We start from the raw sequence: 13,599 nt of genomic DNA on the forward strand, positions 1-13,599 counted from the left end.
AAAATGTGTTCCCTGAACCATGTCCTACAATTTTTAAGCTGAGTTGTTTGAATCTGCTCTGTGGCTACAGGCTAGGGGTGGGACCACTGCCCCCCACTGCTGCCCTTATAGTCCCCATTCACCCAAAGTGAATAAGAAGTGCTCTGAGCAGAGGCGGTCCCTTCCCTGTTGCAGCTGCTCAAGAGCTGCCATTGCAGGCTACTTGCTGCATTTCAAGTAAGGGAGAAGAAAGCAGGACTGCTCCATTGTCTACTTTCCTGCCAACCTGTGGGAGATATAGCAAAGAATGGTTCCCCTCCTCAATTCAGCTACCCAGGGCTGCCTGAGCTGGGGGAGAAGAGGTGCAGAAGAGAAGTGGAGAACCAACTAAACTACAGCTGCCTCATTCTCTGCCCCAGTCTGACCACAGGTTAAAACAGCTTGGGGGCTGCTCTAGCTTGCATTAGGTCACTTGTTCCCAAGAGACCATACACCAGGTAAAAGCCAGTCAGCATAACAGTCAGTCAAGGGTATGGAGAGGTGTGAACCCTGTGATAGTGTGCCCACAAAAGTGCCTGATGTAGCTGGTTTCACTTCCAGGACTGGTTTTACTACACTAACACAAAGTGTAGCTTTGCTGGTATAGCTGTATTCATCCCAGAAGGGCTTTGCCTACACTACTACAGTGCTCCTAACAGAGACAGCAGGAGCACAGCAAGCTCACGCTACTTGCTCCCTAACATACCCTCTGCACCAGAGGCTATGGAAAGGGAAGTGTAGAAGCCAACCTCACTGGCTTAACACCTACTGGGGACTAGCCATGCCAGGGGAATCATCAACAAAAGACTTATGGGTAGTTTCAGGAAAGAGAATTTGCCCCGAAATATTTAATTATGCTACAGGCTAGATTATTCCCAGCAAGCTGTCTGACCTGTGGGCAGTCAAAAAGCTCACCAAAGCTAGTCAACATTGTGACCAGTGCTTAGAATGGACCACCAACAATGCCACATTCAGGGCAGACTGCAAGAAAAAGAGTAAACACAATCCAAAACCTGGTGGTTTATTCTATACTTAGATTCACCAAACCAGTAACAAAGGAGCTTCTGTAGCACCACACTGGTTAACCAGAAGCTAAAATACAGTCTCCTTTAGGCATTCCAGCCCCTGGTTCCCATCCAGACAAACTGGTCTTATATGATGAGAGGTTACTGAAAACCCAATTCACCACACATGAGGTTCTATCAATCCCTAAGGTTCAGACACTCACTCCCAGGACAATATCAGGCTGTCAGCCAATATTTAGTTAATTAACTAAAGATTTTATTATTAAGAAGAAAAAGAAGAGTTATTAAATGGTTAAAAGAATCACATACATTACAAATGACTGCCAAGTCCTTAGATGAGAATTGTAGCATTGATGGTGAGTGTGCTGGTTTGCACAAAACTCTCTCTGGAAGCATTCCAAACAGTAGACTTCAAATGACAGCTTAGATATAGAGTACGTTAGAGTCTTTCTATGCATTTTCCAGGGTATTCCCAGTAACTACTTGGAAAATCTCAGCTCCACAGCTTAAAATTTCCCTGTTTAAAGTTCAGCAAACTAGAGATGGCAGCATCAGGCCTGAGATTTCTCTTTTATAGCTTAAACAAGCGGTCAAGTGTTTTGAACACAGCATTCAACTGCAGATCTTTCTTGAGCACACACTGACCCATCCTTTGAAGTTAAAATTCTATTTTCTGTGCATAGACAGGTAATCTAGTTACATCGATTTACATAAGGCCACTGCCGGTCATTTATTGTAACAGGGATAGAGAAAATGAAGACAACATAGATATTATTAGTTTCCTGCAATATCTCATATCTTTGATCTTAAGGTTAACTTTATACAGTAGCATATATAATGTAAAGGCAATTAAGACATGAATGGGACTTAATATCTACAATCTAGTTTGATTACATTGGAAAACTTCTAACAGGATATAAATAAAAAGACAAACACTTCGTAATTATTCTTATCGATACAAAGTGAATGGGTTTGAGATTGCTAGGCTAATTAATTTTCTTTAATATGCACACAAATGAATTATCCTGATTACAATTGCAATGCCACTTATTAAGTTATGGTTAGTTGGTTTGCCAAGTCACAAACATAACCACCTTCCATTCAGGCTAAATGCCTCTTTGTTTATCAACAGCTGAAACAATTGAAGCCTACTGCCCCAACAGATCAGCACAGCCAGACAGGAGTAGGAGTTGAATCACGCAGTCTGAGGGGTCTCCTCTGGGGTCTAAATGCAAACACAAAGGGGGTGGGAATTATTGAGTGGAGGTGTGAGAGAGAGTCAGAACTCAGAAGAAGAAAGAAGACAGCAGGAAAACCAAAAGACAGCCAGAAAAACACTAGTAACATGGTCTTGAGAGAAAGCCAATAGAACTTTTTGGAAAAAGGCTTGGAATTATGAGCAAAGAAATTGCCACATCTTTGTTTCCTATTATGTTCAGGAAAACAGACTATGTGTACACTTTTTGTAAATAAATAGGATTGCAAAGAGCTACCTGACTCATCAGTTTCTCCCCCTGCAGGAAAAAAAGACACTGAATTTTGGCTCACTGAGCAAGCTAAGAAAGGGTAAAATTGTGGCCCTTTGTGTTTTGAAATAAGTTCTGCCTTCAGGATGAGACAGATGGACATCACTGACTTAGAATGGAAACTGTTTGGGGCAGCAATGTTTTCTTATATATCATTTATAATGCCTAGCACACTGGGACCTTTAGGTTTTATTGCAAAATTAGTAATTGGTTTAGAGAACAGGAGGTCTAAAGAAAACAAAGACGTCTCATCACATGGCGGTGAGACAGAGGGAACAGGCAGTTAAACAGTTAAAAAGGATTAAAAGTTAACACAACCGAAGCAAAACCAATATAAAAAAATCAGAGAAAAAAGACCAAAAGTAGATAAAAACATTGAAAAGCTAAGCATGATCCTGTGTTCTGTCACTGTGCTGAGGATGTATGAAGGGTCTGAACTTCTGCCCAGGATGACCAAAAGAAAGCTACAGCCAAGACCAGCAGCACACTGCATGGGCAGCAAATCTGTCCAATGCTGCTATACCTTGCCAGCCTATCAACTTCTCTAGCACTCTGTATTGGGTTACTCTAAAGCACAAACCTCAGTCAGGAACTGCTTCTTGGTCCAAATTCTCTGTTGTAGAATGCCTAATGTGCCTGCTGCTCTAGTTCTTCCTTGGGGACCATCTCTGCCCTCGGTAGCCACAGCTACAGTTTCTTCTCTGCTCTGGATACCTTAGCCCCTTTTAAACGGACAACACTGCAAGAGAGTAGTTCTTCTTGAGATTCAAAGCCCTCTCCTCATGCACAAGATAGTTCCTTCCTCGGCTCTGGGCCTCCCACTCCTTTCTCAACCCCAGCAGTTCCCTAAGTTTCCTTCTCAGTCCAAGAAAGAGGTGGCAGTTGGGTAAGGATAGTTGCCTCAACAACCAATCAAAGAGTTTCCATGGCAGACTAGTCTAAGCGTATGGACACCTACACATGGGACTAGTTACGGGAGAAAGATCTAGCGTGAGAACACAAAAAAAGAGTATGTGGGAGAGAGAAAAAAAGACAAAACAAAGAAAACAGAACTAAATAAAGTTAATACAAAATCCCAGAGGAGCCACAGACATATACGGGATATGTCTACACTGCAATAAAAAAAACAAAAAACAAAAGACTTGAGGCACTGAGCCTCAGAGCCAGGGTCAACTGACTCAGGCTTCCAGAGTTTGGGCTACAAGGTTAAAAATTACAGTGTAGACATTCTGGCTCAGCTTGGAACCAGGGCTTTGAGACTCCCACATCTTGCAGGGTTTCAGAACCCAGGCTCCAGCCCAAGAGTCTACTCTGCAATTTTTAGTCTTGCAACCCAAGCCTGTGTCAGGTGACATGGGCCAACCAGGGCTGTGCTGCTGATCTTTTATTGCAGAGTAGTCGTACTCACAGTGACTTAATGTAGAGCAGACTAGCATGCTATAGATTTACACTCTGGCTTGGTACACAGTCAGACCATGTCTACACTACAGGAGCGCTATCCCAGCATAACTATGCTGCTGTAACCCTGAAGTGTAGATTAGATCCCATTGCTACAGAAACTCCTCCTCCCCGAGAAACAGTAGTTAGACTGACAAACACATTCTTCCATTGAAACAGCTACACCTACAGCAAAGATTAGGTCAGCATAACAGCTGCACTCAGGGGTATGGATTTTTATTTTTTAAAGACACCCGAGCACTATAACTATGTCATTTTAAGTTTTCAGTGTTGACCAGACCCCAGTCTCCATGTGGACAACCCCAGAGAGAAAAAGGTAGGCCTCAGGGCAAGAAAGAGCACAGGAAAGGATATAGTGTGCTACCACTGGGAACAGATGCAATGAGCCTTGTTTCTGTATCACATGAATCCTGAGTGTAGCCCTATGTCTTTATATACAGAAATACACACAGGTATTTTCCCAACTCACGAATGGGATTGTCTTTAAGACAAAAAATAGCTCCAGTGAGGGGTAAATCGCTTCAAAAATACTATCAGTTCTCAGGTGTTTACGTAACACCATATGTGGATATGGGGACTACAGCCAGTCTAGTTACACTGGAAGTACTAAAACAAATAGCCAAAAAAAGGGAAAATCTTGATATGTTTCCCTCAAGAAGCTTCAGAATCTCCTGCCCTCTTTTAAAAATACTGAAGGTGAAGAGAGTGACAACTCCCATCCCCCAAAAAACTGAAAAGAAAACCTTAAACCAGAATTAGGATAAGATTACACTCATTTTTGCCAGTGACTTAAGACAGAAATTGATCCATAAGGCAAGAAGTGCAATTGAACCATTCAGCCCCAATCAAATTTTGTTATAAATACTTGGGCTCAAAATTGAGCTATCTAGGATTTTCATGGAAGGCACTCGTCTTTTCTCCTCTCCACATCTTCCACATGAGAACATATTCTTCTGTTAAAAAGGACCAGAAAGTGGTATTTCAGAAGATACCATTTACAAGCAAGTATGCTACTTCAATCCAGAAAACATAAGGCAAGTAAATAAGAAGCAGGCAACATTATCTCCCGCAAATGTAAACAAACTTGTTTCTCTTAGCAATTGGCTGAACAAGAAGGAGGACTGAGTGGACTTGTAGATGCTAAAGTTTTACATTGTTTTGTTATGGAGTGCAGTTATGTAACAAAAAAAAACAAACTACATTTGTAAGCTGCATTTTCAAGATAAAGAGACTGCACTACAATACTTGTATGAGGTGAACTGAAACTCTTGTCATTTTTACAGTGCAAATATTTGTAATCAAAAGTAATATAAAGTGAGCACTGTACACTTTGCATTCTGTGTTGTAATTGAAATCAAATATTTGAAAATGTAGAAAAACACCCAAAAATACTTAATAAATTTCAACTGGTATTCTATTGTTTAACAATGCAATTAAAACTGTGATTAATCGCGATTAATGTTTTCTTTTTTTTTCTAGATAACCACGTGAGTTAACTGCGATTAATCAACAGCCCTAATAACTAACCATGTCAAAATTTGAATTGTCATAACTACATTCTAGAGAGTTAATACTCTATTGTCATGAACGTGAGCAGTTCACATGTCTCTTGAAGCCATGCCGTTACAAGCCCAGGAAGACTATTATGCTTCAGTTTATACTCCTCCCATTTGGAAGGTTATCTTTGCAACATGGGTTAAAAACAATTTCAAATGCAACTTTTGATTCTAGAACACAATTCTGTGGTAAGGGATGGATTCTACAGTCATGTAATCATGGAATACATGTGGCCCTATGCATCTGACCTTTTCAACAAAACCTCTCTCAAGTAGTAACTTCTTACCAAAAAAGGAGGGGGAAAAACCTCAATACACACAATTCAGAATAATAAGATGGTTAAACCGCCTCTTCCCCTCACTCCCAAAAAAACCACTAAAACTTCTGGAATTTGTGTTTTCTAAATAATTAAGTTTGATGCATAATAGATATCATCATCCAAGGTAATAGGCATCTGATAAATACCTCAAAATACACATGGTGATTATCATTTGTAAAATAATTTGAAGTTTCCAATGATTTTCATCAAAGTACAATTCACAACTGTGAAAGTCTAGCTATTTGTTACTCTCTCTAGTTTATGCAAAAAAGTTTCAATTTTTTGATTCTAGTCACAGCTATGGCAAGGCACCAGATGCTTCCAGGAAGCTAAAAACACAAAGCTAAAAACTTCATTTTTATGATAAAATATGGGGCAGTTCTCAACAATTTCATGAGACAAGTAAAGTTGGAGGTCTGGATATTTTCTTTTCAACTGAAAACACAGACACAGGATACTATCATGTAACAAAGCCAAAAGATCCTAAGTTAACAGACTCTGTCCAACTTTTAGAAGAGCAGAGGACCAATTTTATGCAGATAAAGCGGTACAGTATTATACTCTGCCTTGTATTTGAGAAGGATTCAAATTTTCACCCATTCCAATTTTTAATGCTTTCCCTGCAAAAATACTAAAATGTGGGTTATGGGCAGGGCTTATTTAAAAATGCAGATGTGGACTTTTTCCACAGAAACTGGCAAGAACAAAAGGTATGAATAAAACTTTGTGCTTATGTTATAATTTTATGATAAGAGAAGATTTTCTTCTCGTTTCTGGAACAAATGATAAAAGGAAAAAGTTTATCATTCCTTTTAATAATACAAAGCTTTTTGATAAATTAGGTAGAGATAAGGGGATCAAGTATAAAGCCCTATTTATGATAAAATCCTCAGTGTAAGCAAGCATACAATCCTTAAGTTCAAAAGGCATAATTAAAGCTGCAATGCTATACTTCTAACAAACTAAAAAAAAATGCACTAGTCAGAAATGATAGGAAAAATGCAGAAAGATTAGTGTGTTGGAAAATATAAAATTATAGAAGTTTACATATCATATTGTTAACACTGCTGACTTAAAAGAGCATTTTACCACACTCATTAGCATGACAACCGAAAGCAATATCTTGCCTCCATCACAAATAGAGAGCATCACTAGGGACCCCATGACAGAAAACTGAAATATTGTTTTGCCATTTCTTTGGGATTCCCAACAGACTTCAAACCAGAAAACTAGTTTTATAGTAATTCATGCTAGCATACTCCTTCTGTCTACTTTTCTGGCTAAATAACTGTTTCAGCGTGAGAACTATATTCTGTGAAGAAATGTTGCAGATTTCAGGATATCATTTGTGTTGGCAAGCAATTTCTGCTCATTGCTGGTAAGTAGAAAACACATTCCGCAGAGTTACCATTGGATATGCATTGAAGAAAACACAAGCTACAGTTTGTATTGGTCTGCTGGCCAATTTCAACAGGAAGGAAGCTTGCAGCCCTCATCAACTCTGCTAGTACCATTAGATGTTAATTTGACTTCAAGATATTGCAGGTTATAGGGAATTTCCTTGAAATTAAAAGTCAAAGTAAAAATTTAAGTATAATCTTGTTGCAATTGTAATACAGCCAATTACTCTGCCAGGAAACAGCTGAAGTCAAATTTTAGAATCCAGATAAAGCTTGATTAACCTTAAACATATCCATGTGACAGAGTGTGCAGTTCTAAAAGGTATTTATACATATTTAGACACCTGCATTAGGTATGTGTCTGACAAAAATCCACTTAATACCTGCTAACCTAAAGTCTAAACCTACTAGCCAGTATGGATACTTGTGCTGCCATGATTCTAAGGCAGTGCACAAAGACAATCCCTATACAGCGACTTAAAGGACATACTAGTTGTACACTTTGTATTCTATATTTAGTTTTAACATGTTAATCAACAATCTACTTCATATTTTTTCAAAGTTAAACTCAATATAGCTGATCAAATAGCACTTTTTTTATTCATTGAATTTCATCAGTATCTTGTAAGTAACTCAAGTATTATGTAACCATCTGAAGAGCTGGATGAATACTGTAAAAGCATTTCAATAGTAATGACATTGAAGTATCTTTGCAAACACTCTTCACATAGTCCCACTTATTATACCTCTTGCTTTAACTGTCTTTTCCTTTCCCTAAAAAAAGGTATTTCTATCTACAAACTGTACTTCTATTTTCTAACTCATCCTACAAATCTTTCCTTCTCTCTTGTTCCAGTGTACTCATTTGCTAATGTCCTGGAATTCACTAATGTCCTACCAAGCAAGCTAGAGACCCATGGTGAAATCCTAGCCCCACTGAAGCAAATTGCAAAACCCCCACTGATTTCAACAGGGCCAGGATTTTACCCCAAAATGGAAGGTAGGGCACCAACACTCAAGAATAATGCCTTACAAAAAGCCAACCATCCTCTCTTGCTGGGAAAGGGAAGAACGCTAAGATCCTACAGGGTACAGTTCGCAAATCCTATATGTGAAACACACACAGTGATACATTTGAAGCACCTCAGCCATCTCCAGTCCCTAAAAAGTGCCCTATTTCCATCCTTAACTGCAATGTGACCTGGCTGCTACTGGGGTTTGTATCATTCTTTACTACTTTACTTTCATTCAACTTTCTGGCTAACGCCAGAGGAGTGTCTCCTCACCTAGCCTCTTCCCCCAGCGAACAGCTTCCATGTCTGCCCACTGTACAGTTTAGAAGTCTATGTAAATCAACAGCAGCGCAAAACTTATCAGTTTAAGTGTTGCCCATTAGTGCTTTGAAACTGACCAATTTTGTTATTATTACACTGTTGTAGTATGGCAAAGCACACTGGAGCAGAGACACATTAGACTTCTGCAAACTTAGGAGACGGCGTAACTTTGGTTCACACTTGGTAGGTTATCTTTGTACCCAGAAAGGAATAAAAACTTTATTTTATATGAAACCTTATATTCTGCAGAAGCTGATGGCAGAAAACTGGAAAAGCTTCCTATTCAGCCTAAGTGAAGAGATTTTTTCAAGCCATACATCAGATGCAGTCATGTGCCTATTTACTATTTACTAATCTGCTGAATATCTCTGCAGCAGGCATTGAGTTACAGGAACCTGCTTAAAAAAACATACCTCCTGATAAAAGTTATACAGTGTCCATAAATGAAACCTTTTTTTGGAGGGAGGGAGGGAAGCTAACCCAATGCTTCTTTTCTAAGAAAGACTGCATCTCAGACCTGTTTCAAACATCACTTCATGAAAAGCTGCTGCAACAACAGTTGACAGATTCCTAAGCAGCAGCAATAAATTGAAAAAAAATCAAGAGGGCCCTAAATTGGCAATATTTTAATCAAATGTGTGACAAAAATATTGCTTTTTTCCTTTACAATATTTCTGTCACTTTCAAAGGTGAATGAATAAGCAAGAAGGCAGTTTAGCTAATGTTCCAGAATTCCTATGAACAGTAGTTAAAGCAGAGCAAAGCAGGAAGGGAAGCTCACCAGTTTTGGTGGTCTTGGTGACAGGTCTCAAAGTAATGTTGTGATGTGGCACTGCATCATCTTGTGGTGATGTGTTGCACTATGGGAAAGAGAAAGGGAAAAAAATGTAGCTGAAAGGAGTTCCAACAAACGGCCAAGCAAGACAAACTGCATGCAATTGTGCACGTACACATCCTGCTGTGGAGGAAGGGGAACACATCCCTGATACTTCACACATCAATTCTTATAAATGCCATAATTTCAATTTGGCAGGGATGGAGAACAGAAATTGCTACAAGAACAAATAAAAATGGAGGGTTTGAGCACCCCTTCCCTCCAATTTTTTTAAAGATATAATTGGTTGCATTTTAGAAAATGTTACGATAGTTCAAACGAGACACTTTACGAACACAAAAAAAGTTATCTAGTATTTGTCCGTAACTTGTCAGAGGCAAGTTAGAGGCTAGTAAAGCAACCAAAGACACGGAAAAGCATGCTCATGGCAAGTTATTTTCCCATCCTAGTCATAGAAATACTGGAGACTGTATCTCTCCCTAACTCTCTGCCACACACAACCGTGCACTCTCCACATTTATACAGAGTATTTTTATTGCAACATTTCAGCACCAAGCTCAAATAATTTTAAAATGTATTATTTTGTGTCTACTAAATTTTCTGTACATCATCTTCCTTTTATCTCTCCACTGTTTTCCTTATCTTCTCTTCTGGTTGGTTTTTTTTTAAGCTGAATTTCCCTAAAATTCACTCCTCCATCATCACTTGGCCCCTCCAAGATTCTGTTTTAATCCTATATCAGATGTGGGCAAACTACTGCCCGTAGGACTGCCCTGCCCGGTCCCTGAGCTCCTGGCCTGGGAGTCTAGTCCCTGGCCCCTCCCCCACTATTCCCGCTCCTCCACAGCCACCCCGCAGCATGGGCCACACTCTGGCCCCCCGGCTCCCGCTGGGCAGAGTCAGGAGTCCAGCTGGCTCTGGCCAGGTGTTATGACTGTGAGCTCCTGCTGCTGGTAAGGGGGCGGGGGGTGTTGGGGGAAGTCAGGGAGGAGGGGCCAGATGGGGTGGAGGTTCAGGGGGGGAGGTCAGGGGATGGGGAACAGGGAAGGTTGCAAATGGGAGTCCTGGGGGGGGCCCCCTGTCAGGGGGCGGGGATGTGGATAGGGGTTAGGAGAGCAGTCAGGGGATAGGGGGCAGGGGTCCCGGGCAGTCAAGTGGTGGGAAGTGGGAAGGGGCAGATAGGGGGCAGGGGCCAGGCTGTTTGAGGAGACACAGCCTTCCCTACCCAGCTCTCCATACAGTTGCGCAACCCCAATGTGGCCCTTGGGCCAAAAAGTTTGCCCATCCCTGTCCTATATCCTTGTTCCCATGTAAACCCGAGTTCTTTTACCTCACCAAAATTTACTTAAGCCCATATCTACTTCACTACAGGACACTGAAGGGAGAGGGAGATAAGCTGTTACAGGAATCCTGGAATTGTTCCCCTCTGGAATGTGGAGAAAGGAAGAGAACTGCTGAAGGATTTGGTGTCTGCTCTTCTAGCCTCTCCTCCTCTTGGACCTGTTAATGGAAAGAACTTTTGCAGGAAAGACAGATAAGGGACTTCATCTCTGATCAGCTGATGCTGCTGTTCCACCTACTGGGAAGAAGGCATGAAGGACCAGAAATTTCCCAGGCAGACAATAGCAATTCCTCTTGCTCACAATTCAGATTCCTCTGCTTGGCAAGTCCTCACCTCACCAGCCACTAAGAAAGGGGAACCCTGAGAAAAATGCACTCCCTCGAGCCTGAGAAATGAAGCCAAAGTCTGCTGTTTATAAAGAAGTAACTGTGTTCCACCACAGTTCCTCCCTCCCCCACTGACTTTAAACCCTGCCTCTAAGATAACAGTACAGTTTAACCAAGTTTAAAATTTGCTGGTCAGTCAAGTTCTTAATTCAACCCAGGGCTTCTTAGTTTCAAGTTATAGGAGAGCAGCTCAAGATTCACCACCTTTTGGTCAACCTTTATTTCTATTCTAAAGCCCTATCTACACATGGAACAACATTAAATGCAACCAGACTCCAACATGGTAAAGTCATAGATAACATTGCTCAGCATGATTACATGGCAGCAATGTGTCAAGACAGTGCTGAAAACTATTACCAGAGAGCCAGCTGCATTACAGCTACCAATGCTATTAACAGTGCTGTGAACAGGAATTAGTAATGCTTTTTTTTGGAAAATTCCCTGGGTAAATATGGCTTAAGGTCACTGGAAAACTAATGATATTTAGTAATTACAACAGTTGAAAGCTTAGTAGCCAAGTAGGGTGACTGTTTAAAATCCACTTTTTAGTCTGAAGTCTGTTTACCCTCAACACCCAATAAATACTTTGGATAAAGAATGATGTTGTTATTCAACAAGACTGTACGCCTTTTGGAGGCAGAGACTTGTTTATTATATATTTGTATAGTGCCTAGCACAATGGGGCTCCATCCTACTCAAGGCCTCTGGCTGATTGCAAATTATACAAAATATTTTCCACAATGTCATTTAGCATGACAGCTCAAAATACATCTTCAGAGACCCACAAGCCCTTCCCTTGTTTTGCTGAAGGCCAAATTCGACATCCCTTAAACATCTAAAGTAAAACAAAAAGTGGAACAAATATGTAGGAAGAGACAAGCACCAAAATACTAATTTGGGGCATCTTCTTAAGACAATGTTGAAAACAATGGTTTCAGACAGACAATTTTTCAAAAATACCTCTAACTAGCATCCTGTCAACTTAATCTATCAGGGAAGTTAGAAACTGATTCAGATGCAAAAGCCTCATCTACACTAGGAGTCCCATTAGTGCTAATATTGGTGGGAGATTCACTGAGAATCCTAATGGAGGTATAGCCGAAGGCATACTACAGGCTGGGCTTGAAAAAATTACCCATTTTCCCAATTCAGGGGAAGTTAAAAGTTGGAGCAGGTGAGCGAACTGAATGAGGCCAGCGAACAAAGCCTTTGCCGCTCCTAGCTTCTTCCTCCTACAGGAAGGGGGAAAGCATGGGATTAGGGCTGCATAGGGGCTCCTACTGCTCCTTTAAAAGGAAGGAAGAGCATGAAAGAACATTCCAGGGGCCAGTCCCATTTGCTTAAGATGGGAGTAGGAGAGCAGAATGGTCGGAACCCACTGCCCTTTCATCAGAAAGAGGAAATCAAGGGCCATTGCTGTTTTAACTGGAAAGTAAGAGGGGGAAGAACCAGGAATGGGGAGAAAGGGAGAGAGAGACGTGCATGTCATGTGCATGAGCTGGATGAAGGTGCATAAAGGTATAGAGATGTGAATGTGAGGGGAAATGTGCAACAGAGGATGAGATAGAGAAGATAAATTAGAATTGTGAGACAGAACATACAAAGTTTGGGGAAAGAAAAAGGAATACAATACAGAAAAAAGAACGAACAAGATACAGAGAAAAGGAAAAATGAGGTAATACTATACTCAAAATATTACATAACTTATAGTAGGAGAGAGTGTGGAATGAAACCAGAAAAAAGTATAAGAAGAGCACAAGAGGCAGAGAGTTACTTTTTTTTTTTTAAAAAGCTTATTAAACAGAATTTTGATTGCCAAACGCTACAGTTACATACAACGCACAACTGTTTTATTCCTTTGCATTGCCTGAGCGTATTTTGTGTTTTGTTTTCCAGTGGGAGTGGCAATGCACTTTTTTCACCTGGACTTGGTTGTTGAGCTAGTGTTAGGGAAATTTTTCAAACCCTGGTCTTGTGACCCTGTAGAAAGCTTTTTTAAACAAACAAATAAATAAAAAACAACTTTCAGGAAAACAAGAGTCATTCATCAGGATGAGCACATTAACTAGTCACAGCGCATGAAGCAGCAGATTGATAACAAAACTTCTTTAAAAATATTTACTCTGATCAGAAAAAAAGTGTGGTATGTCCTTTTGAATTATTCTTCTGAAAAGATGACTCTTCCTAATAATTAGAGGCTGCAGGTTGTGTTTAAGCTGTTAGTTCCTACAGGGTGTAGTTTTCATATCCCATTCAATTTTTCTTTAAGTTGTTAAAAAGTTTTCAAAAGGTACAATATACCTTTTTAAGAACATACCAATAGGAGACTGGGTAAGTCAGCTAAATAATTACAAACTATGCAACAGGAGATTTATAGACTAGACTCTTACAAGAAAAGC

At 40.2% G+C, this 13,599-nt stretch overlaps 1 long non-coding RNA gene across 1 annotated transcript; it reads right to left on the bottom strand.

The window, feature by feature from the left end:
• Window positions 1-1,314: 1,314 nt before the first annotated feature.
• On the bottom strand, window positions 1,315-13,240 carry LOC127049340 (uncharacterized). Its single transcript, XR_007773933.1, has 3 exons — window positions 10,803-13,240; window positions 9,419-9,497; window positions 1,315-2,268 (listed from the first exon to the last, which is right to left on the bottom strand). It is a non-coding gene; the product is annotated as an uncharacterized LOC127049340 (long non-coding RNA).
• Between the last annotated feature and the right edge of the window lie 359 nt (window positions 13,241-13,599).

The sequence above is a fragment of the Gopherus flavomarginatus genome, chromosome 4, assembly GCF_025201925.1.
Source record: "Gopherus flavomarginatus isolate rGopFla2 chromosome 4, rGopFla2.mat.asm, whole genome shotgun sequence".
Lineage (NCBI taxonomy): Eukaryota > Metazoa > Chordata > Testudines > Testudinidae > Gopherus > Gopherus flavomarginatus.